Genomic DNA, 8,236 nt, shown 5'->3' with positions numbered 1-8,236 from the left:
TCAAAACAAGCATTAACTCTATGGCTCAAAAGTCACAATTGGACGGTAGCCTCTTATAACATGTTCTGATTGGTTGGCGGTTGCATTGTAGTCATTCGCAGTGGCAGAATTTCTACTTGTTAAAGTGGCTACCTTGCAGACAATGCAGAGTGCAAAAAACAATGTTGCAAAACGCGTTTTTGAATATTAAATTCTCATCTGTGCAACTACGTTTATGAACGCAATAACAACGGCCAAATTTAAACTCAATACAATACATTACAAAGATTCAAAAGTCTCAGTCATTTTAGAAGATTTCACCACCGGTTACAGGACCATCTATAATTGTTACCTTGACAGAGTCAACTCTGATCATAGGCTATACGCCTTGGAGAGTAGCTAGTTGAGAAAATTCAGATAATAAGAAACCAAGGAAGTTTCTAGAAATATTTGATAAAACTACCATTCAACGTTTTATAGGCAGAGAAAACTTTTGCTCGGACCGTTGAAAATTTCATGATCAAATCACCGCTTCAATGCGTGATGGAAATCTACAGGTAGGCTAAATCTGCATCAGGCATTGCAGAGCAGGGTTGTCAAACAGCTTTTGAGAAAAAGAGCCAAACAATGTTGAAAAAAGGGCCAAACTGGGTAAAAAGTTGAGAAAATTCAGATAATAAGAAACCAAGGAAGTTTCTAGAAATATTTGATAAAACTACCATTCAACGTTTTATAGGCAGAGAAAACTTTTTCTCGGACCGTTGAAAATTTCATGATCAAATCACCGCTTCAATGCGTGATGGAAATCTACAGGTAGGCTAAATCTGCATCAGGCATTGCAGAGCAGGGTTGTCAAACAGCTTTTGAGAAAAAGAGCCAAACAATGTTGAAAAAAGGGCCAAACTGGGTAAAAAAGAGCCAAATTGTTAAATTATGTTAATAACGTTGCTAATAAAACATACGGTAATAACGTTAACAACGTCAATAACGTTACAACATTACAACAACACAGTCTACATTCTACAAGAACATAGAACAATTCCAAATCTTCATCTTTTACACTGTTTCCACTCGAATCTTTGGCATTGGCACAAACATTAAACATTGTCAGCTAAACACTGTCTAAAAAATCGTAATAACAGTTTTCAGTCTCAACTTCTGAAAGACATTTATTTAAATAGCTAGTTTGATAGTATGTGCCAACTGCTTCCAAAAAGAGCCAAATATTGCAAACAAAGGGCCAAGCCCAGCTAACATACCCTAATCGGGCCGGTATAAGGCCAATGCGGTGTTATATCGGGTCCCTTTATTGGCACGATACAGTAATCTATACAGGCCCGGTAAGAAAGTGCAAACAAGTTCTATACTGGGCCGATACAGTATTACTACAGTTGCCGGCACGATGCCATTACCCAACCGGTATTTGTACCTTTACCATACCCTAATCGGGCCGGTATAGGGCCAATGCGGTGTTATATCGAGTCCCTTTATTGGCACGATACAGTAATCTATACAGGCCCGGTAAGAAAGTGCAAACAAGTTCTATACTGAACCGATACAGTATTACTACAGTTGCCGGCACGATGCCATTACCCAACCGGTATTTGTACCTTTAACATACCCTAATCGGGCCGGTATAGGGCCAATGCAGTGTTATATCGAGTCCCTTTATTGGCACGATACAGTAATCTATACAGGCCCGGAAAGAAAGTGCAAACAAGTTCTATACTGGACCGATACAGTATTTCTACAGTTGCCGGCACGATGCCATTATCCAACCGGTATTTGTACCTTTACCATACCCTAATCGGGCCGGTATAGGGCCAATGCGGTGTTATATCGGGTCCCTTTGTGGTAAAAAGGGAATATAAACTGAACATTTTTGGTACGAACCGAAGATAAGGTTGTTTGGTCTGAACTTTGTGGTACGAACTTGTAAGAACGGATTTTATGACGTAATGATCGTCGGTACGAACTTGTTAGAACGGATGTTATGACGCTTTCGTACAGAACCCGTACAGACGTAACCACCGGTAAGAGCCCTAAGAACGAACTTGGTATCGAACCCTCCGACCTAGTACGGGTTATGTACGAACGAGTGATGCTAATAGGCAATGTATCTTAATCTAAGTACGAACCTTAGTTAGAAACTACAAGCTTACGTATTATATAACTTGGTTTATTTATAAAAAGCAACAAATAAATATTTTTTCATTTGTGGTCTGTAAAGAGTGATTTTTTTTAAGTAATCTTCAACAGTTCAGTGTTCGATTCCCATGACTGAGGGTTTTTTTTAATCAATTTGACTAATGATAATGTGGTCTGTGTTCGATTCCCACGCCTGTTGCTTGTTTTTATAAATCGATTTTATTCATGATAATGTGCTCTGTGTTTGATTCCCATGTCTAAGTTTTTTTTAAAGCAATAAAAATCTAAAATTTTATATATTAGATGTCTTGTTTTTCAGTTGGTGTGCATACATAATCACAGTGGTTGCAATGACTACAAGATATAGAAAAGACTTTGAAACATAACCAACTTATTTTTATTAATGCACAAAGCAACCTTTTACCCTGAAATTAGAACAATGTGATGTTGAAACAAGCAAGTGAATCTAAAAAACAAGCCCAAAACAGCCAAATCAACACAAAAACAAGCCCAATAATTTGCAACCAAACTGTAGCTACAGTGTACAATGTTGCCTTTACCAAACTGTACTGTGCCAATATCGGCTGTACTGTGCCAACACCTTACCAAGCTGTACTGTACCATTGCAACACCGGATTGCCATTATAAACTGTAGGCCTACAGGTTTGCCTTTACCACACAGTACGGTGCCAACACCGGATTACCCTTACACAAACTGTACACTTTTGCCGTTACACAAACTGTACACTTTTGCCTTTACCACACAGTAATGTGCCAATACCGGATTGCCTTTACACAAACTGTACACTTTTGCCATTACCAAACTGTACTGTGCCAATACCGGATTGCTCTTACACAAACTGTACAGTTTTGCCATTACCAAACTGTACTGTGCCAATACCGGATTGCCTTTACATAAACTGTACAGTTTTGCCACTACCAAACTGTACTGTGCCAGTACTGGATTGCCCTTACACAAACCGTACAGTTTTGCCTTTACCAAACTGTTGCTAAACAAAGAAAGTTGGATAAGGTTGGTTGTAAGTGTAACAATGGTGGTAGACTTGATGAACTGTTACTGTAACACAAGTGTAACCTTTCCTGTAACACCAGAAAGCCATCCAACAACAGAAGATCAAAGCCCTTTTTGCCAATCTTCTACTTCAGCAAAAAAAATTAGGAAACAAGACATTAGCAAAATCTCTGCATATTCAGAAATCTGCCAAATACTCGACAAGTTTTGACTTGACAAATCAAGAAAAAGAAGCTTTGACACATCCAAGGCCAGGGGAAAAACATTAAAAGCACTTAAGAAAAAATTACAAACCCAAGCAGAGGCAAAAAAGGGTCTACTTATGATAAAGGAGGCTTTAAGATGTTGAAAATGTTTATTGTTGTTTTTCGTAAAATGTGATTACAAAAAGTTTTCTCTGCCTAAATCGCTTTATCGAAATTTGCAAAGTCAGCAATCCCGTTGTTTTGGATATCCCTGACTCAGTGCTACAAAGACTACCGTCAGTACTTTTCATCTCAATAATCACCAAGTCGACAGGAAATTGAAGGTCGAAGTCAATGGTTGTCAGTTACCGTTCAAGAGTCAACCAACTTATCTCGGGGTGAAACTGGATAGGCAATTGACGTACAAGCAGCGCATCCAAGGCCTGCGTGCAAAGTTACTGCACGCAATGGACTTTTGAGGTGCTTGGCCGGCACAACACGGGGGGCAAAACCATCTACCCTTCGCATAAGTGGCCTGGCGCTTGCCTACAGTGCGGCGGAATACGCAGCTCCGGCAGGTGTCGCAGCAAGCACACCCAAAAATTAGACGCCTGCTTGAACGAGACAATGCGCATTATTACTGGATGCTTAAAACCAACACCACAGCAATACCTTCCAGTGCTGTCAGGTATCCTACCCGCTAATGTACGCAGAGAAGCGCTGGTGTCTTCGTTGGTAAATAAAGCCTGTGCTGATCCGAATAGGGTTGCCAGATGTTTACTATTTTAGTGAACAAATCACTATTTTAAGAAAATGTTCACTGTAAATTATTTTGTTAATAGTGATAGTGAACATGTTCACTATTTTGACAATTAATTTTTGTCTACAATTCTGTCAATATATTTTAGCCAACAGCAATGGATTAACCAGTGACTATACACTTCTGCTGCTTAGAGAGTAAAAACACATGAGTCTGGTGCCAGCACGAAGTCCAACAGTGGAGTGTACATTGTACAGCCTAGGTAGCTGACAAACTGAAAACCACTAGCCTGAGCAACTAACAGCCTAGAAGTTTGGCCATTTAACTGTTTGTTTATAGACTGTGTAGGCCAGCTACTCAATCATGTGTGATGTGGCTAATAAGTTAAGATCATCGCTGGAAAAGTGGACTAACTTCTTTCAGAAAGAAACTGCACCTAAACTGTTAAAATTTGTCCAGTATGCAATGTTTATTGTCTATCCCTGTATCTAATGCCAATGTTGAGAGAATTTTCATTGTTATGGGTAACATATGGACAGATGAGCGCAGTGGCGTAGCCAAGGGGGGGGTTGGGGGTTACAACCCCCCAAAACATCATTTTACAGGAATACAACCAAGGCCGGATTTAACTGATGGGGGCAAAAAATTGTTTCGCGCCTACGGCGCGAAAAACCACCTCTGCGTCTACAATAGCATCAATCCAGCACTGCACAGCATTTTGCAGAAACTTCAAAGGCTGAAAGGAAGAAAAGATAACATAAAATCACATTTTTTCCACGTTGGGGGGCCCTTCAAAAGTCGGGGGCCCGGGGCACCTGCCCCCTCTGCCCCCCTAAATCCGGGCCTGAATACAACACCATTTTACAGGAGTATTTATACCCACATTTTTGTTGAAAATGCTCTCAGAATGCACCAAATTCAAAGTAATTTTTCAAAATTTTCTGGGGGAGGCCCCCAGACCCCCCGCCACTGGGTGTCGCCTTTGGCGAAGACGCCGTCGTGGCTTGGCCCGCCGGCCGTCAACCCCCCTTTCACAATTCCTGGCTACCCTACTGCTTTGACAACTTTCAGGATACGGTTGCGCGTTTTTAAAATGTTCACTATTTTGAGGGAAAAAATCTGGCAACCCTAGATCCGAACCACATACTACACGATTGCGTATCCACTCTCAATGTCCCAATCATACAACGCCTACCATCACGGTGCCCTTTTGTAAGACATGCTGCAAAACTCCAGCTCGCTGATTTCAGCACGTCAGATGCCTGCTCCGAGGAATTGAGCACTGTGCCAAAAATAAAGTCTTGCCTCGTTCTATTCGATGTCTCTCCTGCCTCTTCACTCCCACTTGGTTCTGTACTTCAGAGAAGGGAGTGAGTGACACTGAACCGAATAAGAACGGGAGTTGGCCGCTTCAATGCTTGCTTGACACGCTGGGGCATAAGGGACTCTGCTGCTTGTCAGTGAGGTGCGACGAAGCAAACAGCTAACCACATCATCTTTGGGTGTCCCATCTATTCCCCTCCCAATGGAATAACAGGCCTCCGCACACTTGACGATCTGACGAAAAGTTGGCTCCAAGTCCTTCCATTCGGCTGACCACAAACTTTCTGCTTCATACGAACGACGACGAGAGTTGACTCTGTCAAGGTAACAACCATAGATGGTCCTGTAACCGGTGGTGAAATCTTCTAAACTGACTGAGACTTTTGAATCTTTGTAATGTATTGTATTGAGTTTAAATTTGGCCGTTGTTATTGCGTTCATAAACGTAGTTGCACTGATGAGAATTTAATATTCGAAAACGCATTCTGCAACACTGTTTTTTGCACTCTGCAACGCCTGATGTAGATTTCCATCACGCATTGAAGCGGTGATCTGATCATGAAATTTTCAACGGTTCTAGAAAAAGTTTTCTCTGCCTATAAAACGTTGAATGGTAATTTTATCTAAAATCCAAAAATCTTGGCAACTTCGGCTTTGTGCAAAGTTGCCAATTACTTTTTTTTGAAATTTCAAGCCCAATTGCCATCGAAAACCAGCCCAATCTCTTCTTGATAAAAATAGTCAAAAGAAATTCAAAATGACAGTTTAGTTGGCGCTTGACTTCACAAATGAAGAATTTGCACGATCAAGAGATTGCAATCAAGCTCTCAAAAAAGCTTTCTTAGTCCCTAGATAAAAATTCAATCAATCAGTGAACTTCAAACTTCACGGTCTAAAATAATAGCAAATTTATCATGTTATTCGTATCAACCTTGATAGCCTACGTTTAATGTTCATAAATATTAATGTCGTATTTGCCATCAAACCAGTCAATGTTCTGCCAGAATATTGTCATTGAAAAATATTTCCTACATGTAATAAAAAAGTTTGCTGTACGCTATTTAACCCGCTTGCCTTGCCCCATAACCTTCGTCAAAGCTTCTGTAACTATTTGGAGCTCGCTTACTTCTATTTAATAAAAATTTGTGTAAAACTAACTTTGCCTATGACGCCGTAAAATTTGAACTCATTCTCTTTCAATAAAAAAACATAAAATCATACGCAATTTAAAAAACTATCCCAAAAACCGCAACCAAAAATCAAAACTAGGCTAAAAACCCCGCAACTGCTGAATTTTCCTGCAACTCTAAAACGAAACTAGCCAATTCCGTGGGAAAACTGCGGAACTGGCATCTCTGGCTTTGTGTTAAAAGTAGCCTACTTTAGGTTTTAACACGTTTTTCAATTTTTTTTTCTTATTTTCTATACTGCTTCTCGTTCTCAAGGCAACAAAAAGCTTTTATTTCATTACGATTACGAATCATAGCCTACCTCCAAGTGGTAGTTCCCGCGAGTTAAGTAGGCTATTAATTTGGAAAACTAAACTTGCTACAACTGTCGCTATAAAATTACCTTGTGAAATTCGTCGGCTGCATAGCCGAGTGGTGAGAGCGTTGGAATGGCAATCGAAAAGGCGCCGGTTCGACACCGCTCAAGAGCATGCGGCTGTGTCTTTGGCAGGACACTTAAAGGCATGCCTGAAGGTGGACACGAAGACTGGCTTCCCTGCCTTCCCGTCCACTTAATCTAAATCTTCAACCACCAGGTGTAAGCCTGGATACGACAAACAAAAAAAAAACCTTGGAAGAAAAAGTTGAAGCATAATTTGCCGATGCTTGACCTTTGTCACATTAAGAACAGCAAAGCAGCTGACTCGATGGCTGATATACGCTAGTCTTTCACTGCTTCCTGTCTCTTAGATTGCTATAGTGTTACTGTATTTTATGCGTAAGTGTATAGCCTACTAAGTACGTACTATAATTGTACCGTATCCTACTATTCTCGCAACAGACAAAATAAAAGGTTTTCTCGCTCATTGTTCGTTTCACTTCGCATTCAACTTTGCTAAGATAAAAGTCTGGTATTTTTTCCACATCCTCTATTCATTCTACTGCATAGTCTAGCCTAGAAATTTTTCTAAAACATCTTAAAAAGTTATTTAGCCTACTCTTTGCTAAACTGTTCATGTTTTTCTCTACATTGAAAAAGTTTGCGACCATGAGTCACTCATGACCTAAGGGAACGTTCAAATATTACGTAACGCCTTTTTTCCGAATTTTTGACCCCCCCTCCCCCATGTAACGCTTTTTTCAATCCCCCCCCTCCCCCATGTAACGCTTTTTTACTACGAATTCAGCACAAAAAACTACCATTCCGTACTCGAAAGTGTTACGTAACGTTTTGCTTGAACCCCCTCCCCCCCGATGTGACGCTAACGTAACGCTTTGCATAAACCCCCCCTCGAAGGCGTTACGTAATATTTGAACGTTCCCTAACGCTTTCTTGGTCAATCTTTAAAAATTATCACTAAACATAGGGTCCACTAAACGATTTTGAGGGTCCTAAAAGTTGTGCTTACACGGCCCTGATAGCCTAAACTTACTTACAGGCCTAGTAGTCTAGGCCAGGGGTCCGCAAATAATTTTTGGTGCGACCCAAAAAGCAATCGTTCGAAGTCTTCGCGACCCAAACGTTTCGGAAGCATATAATTTTGCGCAAAACACTTTGCAAGTTAATATCAATTCCAATACGGTCGTCCCCACTTATTAAGGCCACATCGGGACCGGACATTTTGGCTGCGAGAGACAA

The sequence above is a fragment of the Aplidium turbinatum genome, chromosome 11 (genome assembly GCF_918807975.1).
Source record: "Aplidium turbinatum chromosome 11, kaAplTurb1.1, whole genome shotgun sequence".
In the NCBI taxonomy this organism is placed as follows: Eukaryota; Metazoa; Chordata; class Ascidiacea; order Aplousobranchia; family Polyclinidae; genus Aplidium; species Aplidium turbinatum.
The sequence above is the reverse complement of the archived record's forward strand: the minus strand, read 5'-3'. Positions refer to the sequence as shown.